Here is a 14,339-nt window from a genome sequence, read left to right as displayed (position 1 = left end):
TCTATCGCCAATTCTGTCATCCACTTTCTTTTCCTAATAGCATCAGTTTCATCAACTAATGTGTTCTGTAAATCCATGTGTTCCGTAAATTTTTTTTAAAATTCATGGTTTTACTGTTTGTTTTTACAAATTTCATTGAACTGTTGTCTTGATAACCCTGCTCGCCCTTTGCGAATTTTGAGTTTTAATAACTCAGGCGGCTACGGGTTTCAAACCTATACTCCTCAGATACTCACAACTAAATAGCCCTGCACTTTTGCCACTACCGCAACAACAAAAACAGCTACAGCACCAACAGTGTCAGATGACCACTGCGGCAGCGAAAACAACAGCGAAAGTAATAGCAGCAACACCAATCGCAGCAGCACGGACAGCAGCACCAGAACCCTTTAAAACAATAACCACTTTATCAGCAAGACAGCAACAAAAGACTCCATAAGATTTGCCTCTCCCCTGTTCCGAATACTCAGACATATTCTGTACAGAGGGGGACGATGAAGACCCTAAAAGGCCAACAGTCGCCAGGGCAAACAGAAGAAAAAATGGAACAGAGACATAAACACATCGAAACCAATACAAAAATCTGGTAGGTATGATGACAGTGAGGAGACACCATTAATAACAAATACACAAACACCTCTCCCAATAGCAATCACACCAGCACCGTCAACAAAAAAACATCCCTATCACTACCGTCACCACCACCATCACAAACACAACCCAATTCACACACAACTTGCAGATCGCACAGCCTAACACCTGCAACAGTTAATCAACTACACCATGATAAACACAAACAATAAAGAACTAATGGTACACATATACAACCATACAGGTATCACAAACACCGATTTCATCACACCAACAAACAACACATAAAATTCGTCTTAACTTCACAAAAACAAAACACACAACACAATAAAAACGAAATATCCTGAGTGAGTAAGGACTTTCAGGAAAGATATAAGCAGAAGACTTTACTATGAACTGGTCGTGGAAACATCCACAACAATCATCCGCACCTCACCAACAAAATCACTGTAAGTAGCCTTTTCCACTTCTACCTTGATCTAATATGGCTTTGCTTACAATAGGAAGTATAATTCGCGTAGGGGCGTATTGGAAATACGGCCATCTACTCAAAGACCTCAGGTCACTAAATGTCGATGTAATGACCATCAGTGAAACCACACTCTTCACCGACAAGCGTTCATTGCTATTTTTGGTGGATACCAGATCTATCTCCATGCCAACCGGGAATGGGAGGTGGAACTCTGGTGTTGTTTCGAAGAGGCCACCATCTCGAAATAAAGACTGTCTTCTTGGACCCAGAAGGTAAATTGGTGTTTCTGGATGTGAACAGTAGTGACAGGGGTACTCTCAGACTTGTAGCTATGTATGTCTGACAGGAGCAGGACAACCGGATTTCTTCAGACGTCTTGATGTTTTTCGAGGAACGTCCCGACATTTAGTGTTAGTGTTAGTGAGCGATTTAAATGCCCTCACGTTTGGACTGTGTGGAGCTAGCTGATAGAAGAAGGGGTGGTAAAAGCCTCACAAACCTGCTCAAATATTTCCAACTGTTTGACAGGTACCGACTGGATTTTCAGGACGCACCAACGAATCGCATTGGGTCATCTAGGTCGTATCTACACAGAGTATTCTGTAGGCCAGTAGATAAAGATAGCATAAGTTGTCCACTTCTCAGATTCATCGGCGATACAGACTACAAACGGTGGCAATCGTCAGCAACAAATGGTGGTGTGCCCTAAAAAGGGCAATTAGAGTAGAAACAGTTAGGTTTAGGTATTAGTGACAGAAATAAATAAAAAAGAAGGGAACTTAGAAACTTAGAAGAGGCGCTTAGGAAAGATATTGCAACCGACGTACTAGTAGTGAGATTGGCCCTCGACCAATTTTTCAACGCTAAACATGAAGGTTGCATTGTCAAAGCTAAGGCGCGTGCTCTAAGACAAGAGGCAACGAAAGTTGAGTGATTGGCCCGAGTAGCAGAGGTGCAGCGTGGCAACAATGACACAATTCGGTCTTTGGCGGACCAAAACGGGCGCATGGTAGTGAGCCCGAGATGTGCGTTGCATTTCAGCAGCACATCGCCCAACTGTTTGAGACGAATGGCAGTCCAGAAAGCAGGATGGACTTCAGTGCCTACCTCAACGGCATACCACGACACTCGGAAAGTGGGGAGCAGAGTATTGCAAGATTCCGATAACAGCCGCGGAAATACGGGACGCAATGATGGGCTGCATAGCGGGCAGATCACCTGGATTGGATGGTCTAAGGTCTCTTAGCAGATATCTACTGCAACTGGCAGCAGAGCGGGAGTATTCCCAACTCTGCGAGCCTAGGGGCGGTAGTACTGCTGTGAAAGGACCGAAACAATAGAAAATTTTCTGTCCATAACGCTGCTGAACGTAGATTTCAAAATTTTCGCCAAGTTCTTAGCGTAGGGGTTGGGCGCTTGTTGTCGAGGAACTGATTGGTGATACGTAAACATGCGCAATCCCAAGCAGATCCATCCGCGACAACCTCTACCTCATGCGATACATAACAGACAGGGCAGGTAAGGAAGCTGATCAATGATCTGATCAATTTGGATCAATCTAAAAATCTTCAATAGGGTCGACCACCAATACTTGGCAGCCGTCCTCACAGCGACCAGTTTCGGTCCCATTTTCTGTGTCTTGATCGCGGCATTGTAGAACGACATTAGCTCGGTAGTTCGGGTGAATGGTTACCTATCGGAACCATTCAATATTATGCGTTTGGTCCGTCAAAGATGCCCACTCTCGTCTCCTCTGTATGTATTGGCTTTAGAGCCACTACTGTGGAAACTGGACATGGGAGAACCGTGTCGACATATGCAGACAACGTTGCTGTGATAATGTTGAACAGAGAGCACATAGACCTGGTCGGCACTACTATAAAAGAGTATGAGACGGTAACAGAAGCAATAATTAATCAAGAAATGTCAGTAGGTCTGCAGCTCAGCACCTGGAGAGAGAGGTCCATGTCGTCCAATAACGTCGTGGGACGCTGGACAGAAGGACCGGTTAAATTGCTCGGGGTATGGTTCGGTCCAGATCTCCAAGTGGAGAACTGAGACGAGGTGACTAGCAGAGTGGCCAATCTTCCCCAGAAATGGGCCGAGAAAAAGCTATCCTTGAAAGGCCGGGCAGAGTTGGCAAACGCATACATCGCCTCCATTATATATTATCGCCTGACCATCGCGCCTTACCCCAGTTCAGACTGTAGCGGGTATTCTTCCGCTTTTTGTGGAAGGGACGCGTTCCACAGGTCAGGTGCTCCATTTGCTGTCAACATACGCTGAATGGTGGGCTGGGCATGCCGTGGCTGCTGCTGCACAGACAGGCACCGAGGCAGCGACATCTCCAATGGTTCCTACGCGGTGAGCAGGTGTGGTCGCCGTTTGCCAGACACGATTTCCCACAGCTCATCTCTTTGCCCGAGCTGCAGTCCTGGATCAAGCGTAGACCGAGGCAGTCCTCTGCCAGTCAGACAATGCAGTCGGTGGAAGTTCCACTTGGACTTTCTATAGATGGTTGGTGGAGGGCAAATGCGATGACGTTCTCGGGAGATTCTGGGTGTCGACGAGAATGAGTTGGTTGGTCTGATCCAGAGGACTTTCGGGCCGGGGTCCATGGTTAACTTCCAGAAATCCCGGACCTGGAGGTGTTAACAGGAAGGGGTGGCGCATTGCCGATTCGGGATAAACTCTACAGACATATGAGTGCTGCCAGGCGGGCCTGCCCGAGATGCATGCTGAGCGACGAAACTGTTCTGCACGCCCTTGTGCAGTGCCTGAGCATTGCTGACTTGTGGGTTTATGTGAAACACTTGCTGTCACGTATAGGACGGATCAGGCTATGGGTTGAAACCATTGTGAAGATCGACCCACCGCCTTCCTTTGGACAGGTCTGGTGGCCTTAGCGGAAGAGGTTGTGTGGTGAGGTTGTGTGAAAGGGCTGAAGACAGACGCTTTTGTATTTGGCCAAACCCTCATCAAATTTTTCAAGTTCCAAATGAGAAGGAAAGTGGGGATAGAGAGGGAAGTGCTGCCTCTCTGCAATTTTGTTTAAAGGTGGGTGAATGTAGCGCGAATGGCCCGAGTGTGGTTCTAAATTAAGGTTGGATGAAAATAAGATGGTACTTGCCCAAGAGGTCAGGATGATCGTGGTTTTGTGGGGCTTCCATGAGCAGTCCTTGGAAGTATCTTTCTTTTATAATTTTTATTGTTATTCCTTTTTTTACTCTATTCAATCCCAGCTATATGTATCGTATTGTCCTGTACAGTCCCCCAATTTTTTTTTGCATGAACCCTCAGTTGTTAATAAGCAACGTAGTCTTTCTTCTTCTTCTTCTCCGCCTCCTCCTCCTCCTCCTCCTCCTCCTTCTTCTTCTTCTTCTTCTTCTTCTTCTTCTTCTTCTTCTTCTTCTTCTTCTTCTTCTTCTTCTTCTTCTTATCATTATTATCACCTCCGCCTTAGCGAAGGCAGAGGTATTGTTTTCAGCCGTGTTTGTTTGTTTGCTTGTTTGTCTGTAGACATGATATCTCAAGAACCGCTGGATGGAAAAAAGTATGGGAAAAACTATGGGAATGTACAAGACTTTCACAAAGAAAAGGACCAAAGAACCGACAAAAGAGTTGTTGGAATAATAAACGTGTGTGCATAAAAAAAATTTTCTTAGCAAAAGTTTTGATTTTCTTTTTTTTTTGTACTGTCTGCAGAAATTGGCGGACGTATTGGTGGGTTTTGTTTATCTCTGACATGTGAGGCGTCGGAATATGGCGGTAAACGAGAACGATGGCTGTAGGCTTCAACAGGAAAAATGGCGAAAACGAAACGGTGGGAAACAATCTCGTCATTACAAGTTTACCGGCTCTTTCCTAGCAGTTTTCATCATTTCTCAACATGGCGTAGTTTGTATACTTCGTCTACGGAGCGTGGTACCTCGGGGAAAAATGAGCAGGAGATGAATTTGCGGTTCTTCTTTTCTATTCACTCTTGTGTATAAGTTTGTACTGCTTTTCTGTTTTGAGGTAGAGCGAACACACGAACATAGAAAGACACAAGGCACAGCACAGAGAAGTGACTGGCTAGTGGGAATATCTACAACGTTCAACAACAGGAAGATAAGGTGTGAAGTTGCCCACATGTAAGCTCATTCTTTTAGGAATTGTAACGATAGCGAAACTTTCGTATTCAACCTCGGGCTGCGAAATTGATGACCGGCTTGTTTGAAATATGTCCTGCATTTAGAAACTAAGTTCTTCGTTCGGGTGAGCCATTTTAACAACATTTTAACAACAGCTTTCGGCTGCTGAAAATCCTTTTCGACTGGGATCACCATTTTATAATGGAAGGAAGGTTTTTATGATACTTTGGGGGTATCTTCTTCTTCCATTATAATTATTCTATTGATTCAAGGAGCTGGAAATACGAAGAATGAATTTCTCAGGCGGAGTAAATTCAATAACCGTTTATTCACAGGTGCTTCGTACAAGTGGTTTGCTTTCAGTAACCATCTTCACAGCAATGCGTAGTTAGCCTTCTCTCCCATACACATGAGGTTCAATAACCTCTGAAGACAATGCATGTGGTATCACAGCGGAACAAAAGTCCGCTGTGAGCTCCTGGCTTTGAAGTTTTGCTCGGCGTCAGCGTGAGAAGAATGAGAGGGAAAATGTTGTTGTCTTTTCCTTAAATAATTGTTTTTGTCTCGCGTATGGCAATGGTTGCAGGCGTGATCTCGCTGTTTCAAAATAGCACTGGCTTCTTTGAGCCTCGCTACAAAAGCAAGAAGCTGTTGTTAGATAATTTTTACAGCCGCCAGAGACTGGTAAAAGGTGCCGCCAGAAGTAGCCATTCTTTGGCTAATTACTGTGGTCACGATAGACATGGAAGAAAACACAAACATCTTCGAAGTCTATCAAACAAAAAAAGAGAACCGGTTGGGGACGATGGTAGAAAACTTCATCCAAGCTAGTCCAAAGAATGTGGATGCCATCCCAGACCAGATTCGTCTTCCAGGAGGCATCATCATTCAAGTCAGAGTGGATAGAAGGAAGGCAATGTGTCACATTTGCTTTTCAACCATTCACTTAAATGCCTTCTGCCCTAAAATGAGAGGAAATGAAAATAGAGCACCTTTCCTCCCAGCACCAACAACAGTCACCTTAACTCAACAACGGCAGCACCATCACCATCACCACCAACCACATCAGCCATGGCAGTGCCAATACTCACAATGCCAACATCAAATTCCTCCAGAAATTTCTCATCTCCGTAAGATATTCCACTTCCTGATACCAAGTGATCAGACATCACATATGGCGAATTTGATCAGGACGAGGGGTTGAAAAAGAAAACAAGACAGGAAGAAAAACAAGTCCACAGACAAAGAACAATCCTCATCCACACAAATAGTGGAAAGGGAAAAAAGTAAAAGCTACAAACCTATACACACCCAAGACAGACACTACATCACCATCACTGCCACAAACACCTGAAACACTACCTCAATCAACAGTACCATAAACAACCCATCCTACACACACACATCGACAAGAACAGCAAATATAAAGTAAAAACACTACTATTACTAAATACATGGCAATTAACTAAAAAAAACGCAGAATTACATAAAAACAGACACCAAACAGATTTTGTTACACTCACACTCTCCCTACCTATATACATCAAAATAATTCAAACACAAGACACATACACACCTTTAAACCAAATTCCCTCATGAAATCGGAGATTTTCGAGGGAACATTACCAAGAGAATACTTGGTGATTTGCAAGTAGCATCGCCCCTGCAAACAAAACCAACAAAGTTTCTTTTTTTTCTTTTGCAAATAACATGGTGGTACTCAGAACAGGCAGCGTAAATGCACATTGCCTGGGATCGCCTTAGAAGCGGGATCACCTACTCAACGGTTTCAGGGCACTGAAACCAGAATTTGTGAGACTTCCAACCCATTTTCAGTGACTATGAAGTGCACGTATCTCCAAGTCATCCGGGAGCAGAAATCTGAGTCGCCATGTTATTTCGGAAAAATCCGGATCTCTTGATACGGACCAACTTCCTGGATCCAGAATTTAAGTCGGTAGTGCTGGACGTGACCGGCAATGAAGGACATACTGTCAGGCTAATTGTCGTCTATACCGGACAGGATCAGGACTATCAGATTTCATCAGGCGTCTGGAACTTTTCTGGGAACGTCCCACTCTTTAGTGTTAGTGGGAGATTGGAATGGAGTCTTAGGTGCACGGTGGGACTGTGTGGGTTTAGTAGATAGGGGAGGAGGGAGCAAAAAACTCGCAAACCTGCTCAGACGATTCCAGCTGCCCGACAAGTATGGACTGGATTTCCTTGATAGGCCAGTGTGGATCTGGTCAAACCCGCATTGGGTTATTCAGGTCGTATCTAGATAGGGTATTCTATAGAGAAGCAGATAAGCAAAGCATAGGTTGTCCATAATTTAAAACACTCGACTACATAGGCCACAGATTCGTGATCTGTACAGTCCACTTAGATAGGGCCCATAGACAGAGACCCGGTTACAGGAAGATGAACGCGTCCTTGCCGGCGCGCAAAGCTTTCAGAGACCAGATTAGTGAATTAGTTAAGCGGGCGTTAATGGAGCAATCGTCAACAATAAATGGTAGTTAGTCCTCAAAAGGGTGATTAGAATAGAATCGATAAGGTTTAGCAAAGGACTAACTGTAGAAAGAAACAGAGTAGAGGCAGAGCTAGTCAGGATGTTAGGTGAGGCTTTTAGAAAAGGCATTATGACCGACGTGATTGGCACTCGAAAATTTCTTTGACGCGAAACATGAAAGTTGCGTTGTCAGAGCTAAGGTGCGTGCTCTTAGATATGAAGGGACGAAAACCAATCAGTGGGCCCGAATGGCAAAGACACGGTGTGGTAATGAATCCACGATCCGATTCTTACTGGACCACGACGGACAAACGATAATTGATCCCAATCAGAGGTGTGCGGCTTTTCCTCTCAACTGTTCCGGAAATAGCGGTTAGCTGAGTTTGGACTTCATCGTATCTCGACGGGTTGTCGCGGGTGTCGACGACGGAGGTGAAGCACTGGGAAAGGCTGATAACAGCTCCTGAAATACGGGAAACAATGACTAACATCAAAGTTCTTAAGCTAAAATATGTGTATACATGGGAAACTCCAGTGATAGGAATATTGAAAAAATTAAATATTCGAATGTACAGCACAAAGCGTTTCGTCATCGTTGGTGGAAGAAATTAGTATTATTTAGAGGGCAGTGCTTTTGAAACGGTTCTGCGCAAGTGGTATGTAGAAATGTCAAAGGTATATTAAAAATGTAGTCTAAGGCTGTAGAAAATAAAGGAAGTTTGAGTTTTCAAAAAAAGTGTTATTAGTAATTTTGAGATACAGTTATAACTAACAGCTTCAAATTTTGGCACAGAGCCAGAAATTTTAGAGGAGGGGCGTAAGTCGAGTACATCGACCCAAGTGCTCAGCTGGTACTTATTTTATCGACCCCAAAAGGACGAAAGGCAAATTCGACAAATTCGCATTTTGTTCGGCGTGCTAACAATTCTGCCAGCTCACCGCCTTAGTTATGATCAATAATACAATGAAAACAATTGGATTTCTATATTTTTTTTTCCAAAATTTTAAACTTTAAACAGAGTTTACAAGTACACCATTTGAAGTGTGTCAGAGTTTATACTTTTTCCATACAAAGTGCTGTTGAACTGTTAAGTGAAATTTGGCGATCGAGGATTGAATCCACGCTATACCTGCATGAAGCCACTACATACATATATTTATTCGTTTGCCCGAGAGGTAGTTAAAGAGACAGTTGTAACTGTAGTGATGGTGACAAAAAGGTTGGCTCGTTGGTTAGTAGTTGATAGTATAGAAGTTGCTGTCTGTCAGTATGAGAGTGAAATAGTAAGGAATGCACGGTACTGACTAGAAAGGAAGAAAGAATAACGGTGGCATCGTCTTTCTTGCGGCCGAAAGCTTCTTTTCGTATGTCGAAGGGTGAAGGGAAAGTGCTACTCTTGGTCATGGCTGACGCAAAAGAGGATGTTGCTCCTTGATCTGGCTGACGCAAAAGAGAGTGTTGCTCCTTGGTCTAACTGGCATAAAAGAGTAAGTGATAGGAAATGCTCTCTGTTATAACAGAGAACATTGATCAATAATTGATCAGACTATGATCAATAATGTAGATCAAACCCTAAACAAATGACTGACCTTTCCTTGGCCAGCACAGGTCCTTGGGGGTCAAGTGATTCCCCATTAATCATCTGGTGTGGAGAGGATTTCCCGCTTGTTTTTGACAAGCAACAAAAGGGTAGATTCGGTTTCAAATCTCAGGTAGGGCCAAGCGGGGTCCCTACAAACGCATACACACACTCACATGCAAACACGCACACACACACACACACACACATATATATATATATATATAAACAACGGGCTTCTTTCAGTTTCCATCTACCAAATTCACTCACAAGGCTTTGGTCGGTCCTGGGTTATAGTAGTAGACTTTTGCCCAAGGTGCCACGCAATGGGACTGAACCCGGAACTCTGTGTTAGGGAAGTCAACTTCTTACCATACAGCCACGTGTAAACATCTATTTCTTTACACAATGTATATAAATGATCTTATGTATATATATATTGTGCGTAAGAGTTGTTTATAACAACAATACGACGACAAACTTATAAAAAAAAGTTTTGAAGTTTTAATAAGTTTTTAAGAATAAAGTAATGTGAAATGTTGGAATAGGCATGTAAACAACATAAAAAAGAAAAATCCTCAGTAAGTTTTCTTTTTTTTTTTTCTTGCGAAAATTTACAAAAATACTCTTTCGAGCTAATAAACTCAACGCTGTAGTTCACTGTTCTATGTCGAGAATTATAACCATCAATTTCAGGAATGTGAGATTAGGCCACCACAATTCGCTGAAAATTGTGGTTCGTGTCGCGATTCGGACATGGCACCGCATAAAGAAAAACATGTCTGGTCTCGTGACACACTCCTCCAAAATCTCACTTCTCGGGTAGCAAGCGCACTTCCTTGGTTGTATTTACGTCTTGAGAAGACTGTTTCATCCATCTCAAGAATGTCGCCAGGAGCACCTATTTGACCCGGGTTTACCGAGCATAGGTCTTTTGCACAGATTTCACGGACATGGATACCATATTCAACCGGATTAAAGTCAATTCTTCGACCCATGAGTAAATGAAAAAAATATGCAGAACAGTCCGAAGAGGAAGGGTGTTACCTTCGAGTCATCTATCTTTTCTAACAGACACACACTTTTCGGGAACACTGCCAGTAAATTTTTACGCGAAGCATTTTTTTTTTTTTTTTTTTTTCATATAATGTACATAATTTTCTTATAGCGATAACACACTTCTATTTTTTCGGAACTAATAACTGTCATATTTTTATAAAATAAATTTCCATTGAATGTTATTAAGATACTTTATTTCGAAGACCAGAATTTTCCTCCGAAACCTTGAAACTACTCGGAACACACTTTGGGAAAAACTTCTTTAACTATCTATCTTACCGCACCAACCAACATACAAGAACTTGTCGACGTGATAGAAATATTAATCACGTTTTCTTTTCCCTAATGCATAATTTACTTTAAGTAGCTTTTTAATTGTCCGTTAATTCTATGTTAACACAAAATTATCTGAGTGGTAGATATCTCGCAATAATTAAACGTAAGTCTTTAAAAACAATTTTTTTTTTACATGCACGCTATTCTTCACTCCTACTCGAGGATTTCTGATTCTTTCATCATTAACTACATAGCCAAACCATATGGACGCTAAAGCTTCTCATAAACAAGTTCGGATTTGTCATTCGAACATGTGAAATTATGAAAATATTATGTATTTATTGATTATTGTTTCCTTTTTCTTCAACGGATAAATATACTCTTAATTATCTCTTTGAAGTTCTTGGAGCGAGGTAATATTTACATTTTCATAGTCTGATAGTAGAAATTATATAAACACTACTAATCGCTACAACCATGGCGAGCTCAGTAGTGAACGAGGCAGGATCTGTGACGTCACAGCAGCTACTCGCCTGACTACTGCGCGTCACAGCAAGTTGACTGATAAATCAGTAGTTGAAGTAGAGCAGTTTCTAGTTAAAGTGGTTAATACACGAAAATGAGACCGCCAGCCGAAATAGCTCAGTTGGGAGAGCGTTAGACTGAAGATCTAAAGGTCCCTGGTTCGATCCCGGGTTTCGGCATCCGGAGGTTGGCAATAAGTTTTTTAATTTTTTTTTTTTTTGCATCTGGATGGAGAGAGTAAATACCATATTGTATAGCTGTCTATAGTTTATGCTTTAATTAAATCGTCTGTTTTCTCATGAAAAAAGGTTTTCCTTTTATAACTACTTACATTTCTGTTTTGAGTTTCCCCATCTTCAGATTTATGTGAAATCTATTTCAAACCTCAATCTTGTTCGTTGTGGTTTTTGTTTTTATTGTTGTAAGTTGTAGTCTCCCTTTTTCAGTCTATCAACATCTTTGGCCACCTGTTTTTATTCATTATTTGAATGCGTCACAACCAGTTCCATTTCAGCGCTTTTACAACTTTCAAAATGTCATTTAATTTGGTTTCTTTTTCAGATCCATTTTAAGAATCGAGAGTTGGAACTTTTCTTTAGGCGCAAGAATGGCTGTGTTGCAACTACGAGGTTCCGAATTCAGTCCCACTGCGTGGCACCGTGGGAAAGTGTCTTCTACAATAGCTCTGAGACGACCAATGCATTGTGATTGAATTTGATAGACGGAAACTGATGCCCATCGCATGCGTGTGTGTGTGTCTGTGTGCGTGCGCGTTTGTGCGCGCGCGAGTGAGTGTATGTGTGTGTATGTACTTGCTTGTCCCTCTCCCACCGCTTGACAACTGGTGTTGGCTTGTTTGCGGCTCCGTAATTTAGTGGTTTGACAAAAGTGATGTTCAGAATAAGTACCAATTTTCAAAATTAAGTACTGAGGCCGATTTGTTTGAGTAAGCCCTTCAAGGCGTTACTCCTGCATGGCCGTTGTCCAATACTGACACAAGTAAAGGATTTTTAAAAAATCAGTTGTAAACTCTCTTCTAAGGCTTGTTCTTCGCTTCCCAAAATAGATCCAATCCTACAAAAGATCTGCCAGACCAAAGTAAAAAGCCATTTTTATTTCTTTTTCTTTACTTGACCTGTGTTGTTATCTGTTGCACCATGGTAGGTTTAAACTGCAGTTGTGACTCCTTTCGAAAGAGTATGAGTCAGTAACATGGGCCATGCTTGTGTGTCTTGGAATCACCTGAGGAGACATATCTAAACTGACAGATACACCTAAACCAGCTGTTTAGTATCCCACCCCTGAGGGAGCGAAACAACAGCAGTGATCAATAAACTTTCTCGTATCTTCCATCTCCTGTTTCTCTCAGGTGTAGCTGTGTGGTAAGAAGCCTGCTTCCCAACCAAATGGTTCCCGGTTCAGTCCCACTTCGTGGGACCCTGGACAAGTGTTTTTACTTTAGCCGCGGGCCGACAAAAGCCGTGTGAATGAATTTGATAGACGGAAACTGAAAGGAGCCCGCCGTATATATATATATATCCCATGATAGATCGTTAGCCACTAAACCTTTTCCTATTTTCTATTTTCTCTCCCTGTTTATTTTTGAGTTCCTTTCTGTCGAAAAGCATAGGCTCGAAACATAAAATACTTTCTCACTTCCCGAGCGTTAAACTGATACATCTGTCTGTTGTTTACACACACACACACACACACACACACACACACACACACACACACACACACACATATATATATATATATATATATATATATATATATATATATATATATATACCAGCAGTATAGCCCGGCGCTACCCGGGATTAAGCTAGGATTATTAAGTGATCAAGTGCTTTATTTCAAACCAAAATAAATAACATCGACATCAGATTTGACCGAAATCCGTTGAAATTGGTTTGGCTGAAAATGGTTTGCTGGCAATTTGATTGGGAAATCCCACAAGGAATCAGTTTATTGGTTATTTCCATTCATTGACTGCTTTTTAAATGTTGCATTAGAGATCTGCGTAGGAGAAGGTTGATCTGAAGGTTTGCATTGGGGACCTGGATTGGAGTAACTTAGGAAAACTTACCAACAGCCTTAACCAAAAAATAAGGGGCCTGTCCCTTCTAGGTTAACTCTAACCCTAACCCTAACCCTAAAACCGTAACCCTAACACCAACCCTAATCCTAATTCTACCCCTAACACTAACCCTAACCCTAAAACCCTAACTGTAACACCCTAGTGGAAATCGTGCGGGTGTTAATGTGAAAAATTACCAAACCCTTTTTGTGGTTCGAAAAACGGGTTGGGTGGGGGGGTGACTGACAAATTATTACATACCTTTTTGTTTCATAGTTGTTGTGAAATATAAACAAAACTCTTTCGCTCCCAAAGTAGTATATGCGCGTGTGTGTGAGAGTGAGAGGGGGGGGGGAGAAAGATGAACGGTTTAAAATAAATAAATGATTTAAAATAGATATATTTTAATTGTTGTGTGAGAAAGTATATATAATCTGTGTCTTCCAAAAACATCTTATATTTTAAACTATATCTCATGTTTAAGAAAAAAATGCATTTTACATTTTACACTTACTCTGTCTTCCTTACCTACATTTTTCGTAATACGCTTTGTCTCCCTCTTCCACTTTTTCGATCATTTTTCTTTTGTTAGACGCTGGCAGACAAAATCTGTCTTAGTTAGAAACATTTTCTTTGCTTTCTGTCTCCCTTTCCCACTTTTTGTTGACTTTTTTTTCGTTAGACGCTAGCAAACATTCTGTATCTCCCCCTTGTCACAAACACACTATTTCTTTCTTTCTTTCTCTCTCTCTCTCTCTCTCTCTCTCTCTCTCTTTCTCCTTCACGCGCGTACGCACAGATTTGACTTCGCCATGTCAACAAACTTCAAATTTGGTAAAAGTTTATCGATTTTTACAGTTATACGCAGGTGCCTCTGAGAGAAAAAGTTGACTAAAATGCAGATAGGGTCATGACGAATGTCCTCCTAAAATTGGAGCGACATGCGTGCTAATTTGTGGACGTGCATAAATTATATTCACGTACACACACACACACACACACACACACACACACACACACACACACACGTCTCGGCTTTTATATATATAGGGATATATGTATGTATAACCTAACTGTCTGGATGTTTTGCGTTCTTGTCCCATTTTGT

General features: G+C 41.9%; 1 non-coding gene across 1 annotated transcript; it reads left to right on the top strand.

Annotated features, from left to right (window-relative positions):
• The first annotated feature begins 11,254 nt into the window (after positions 1-11,254).
• Trnaf-gaa (transfer RNA phenylalanine (anticodon GAA)) lies at positions 11,255-11,327 on the top strand. The gene has a single exon. It is a non-coding gene; the product is annotated as a tRNA-Phe (tRNA).
• The last annotated feature ends 3,012 nt before the right edge of the window (positions 11,328-14,339 follow it).

The sequence above is a fragment of the Octopus bimaculoides genome, chromosome 25 (genome assembly GCF_046866305.1).
Source record: "Octopus bimaculoides isolate indiv1 chromosome 25, ASM4686630v1, whole genome shotgun sequence".
NCBI classification, from domain to species: Eukaryota; Metazoa; Mollusca; class Cephalopoda; order Octopoda; family Octopodidae; genus Octopus; species Octopus bimaculoides.
This window is presented reverse-complemented; position numbering and strand designations above follow the sequence as displayed.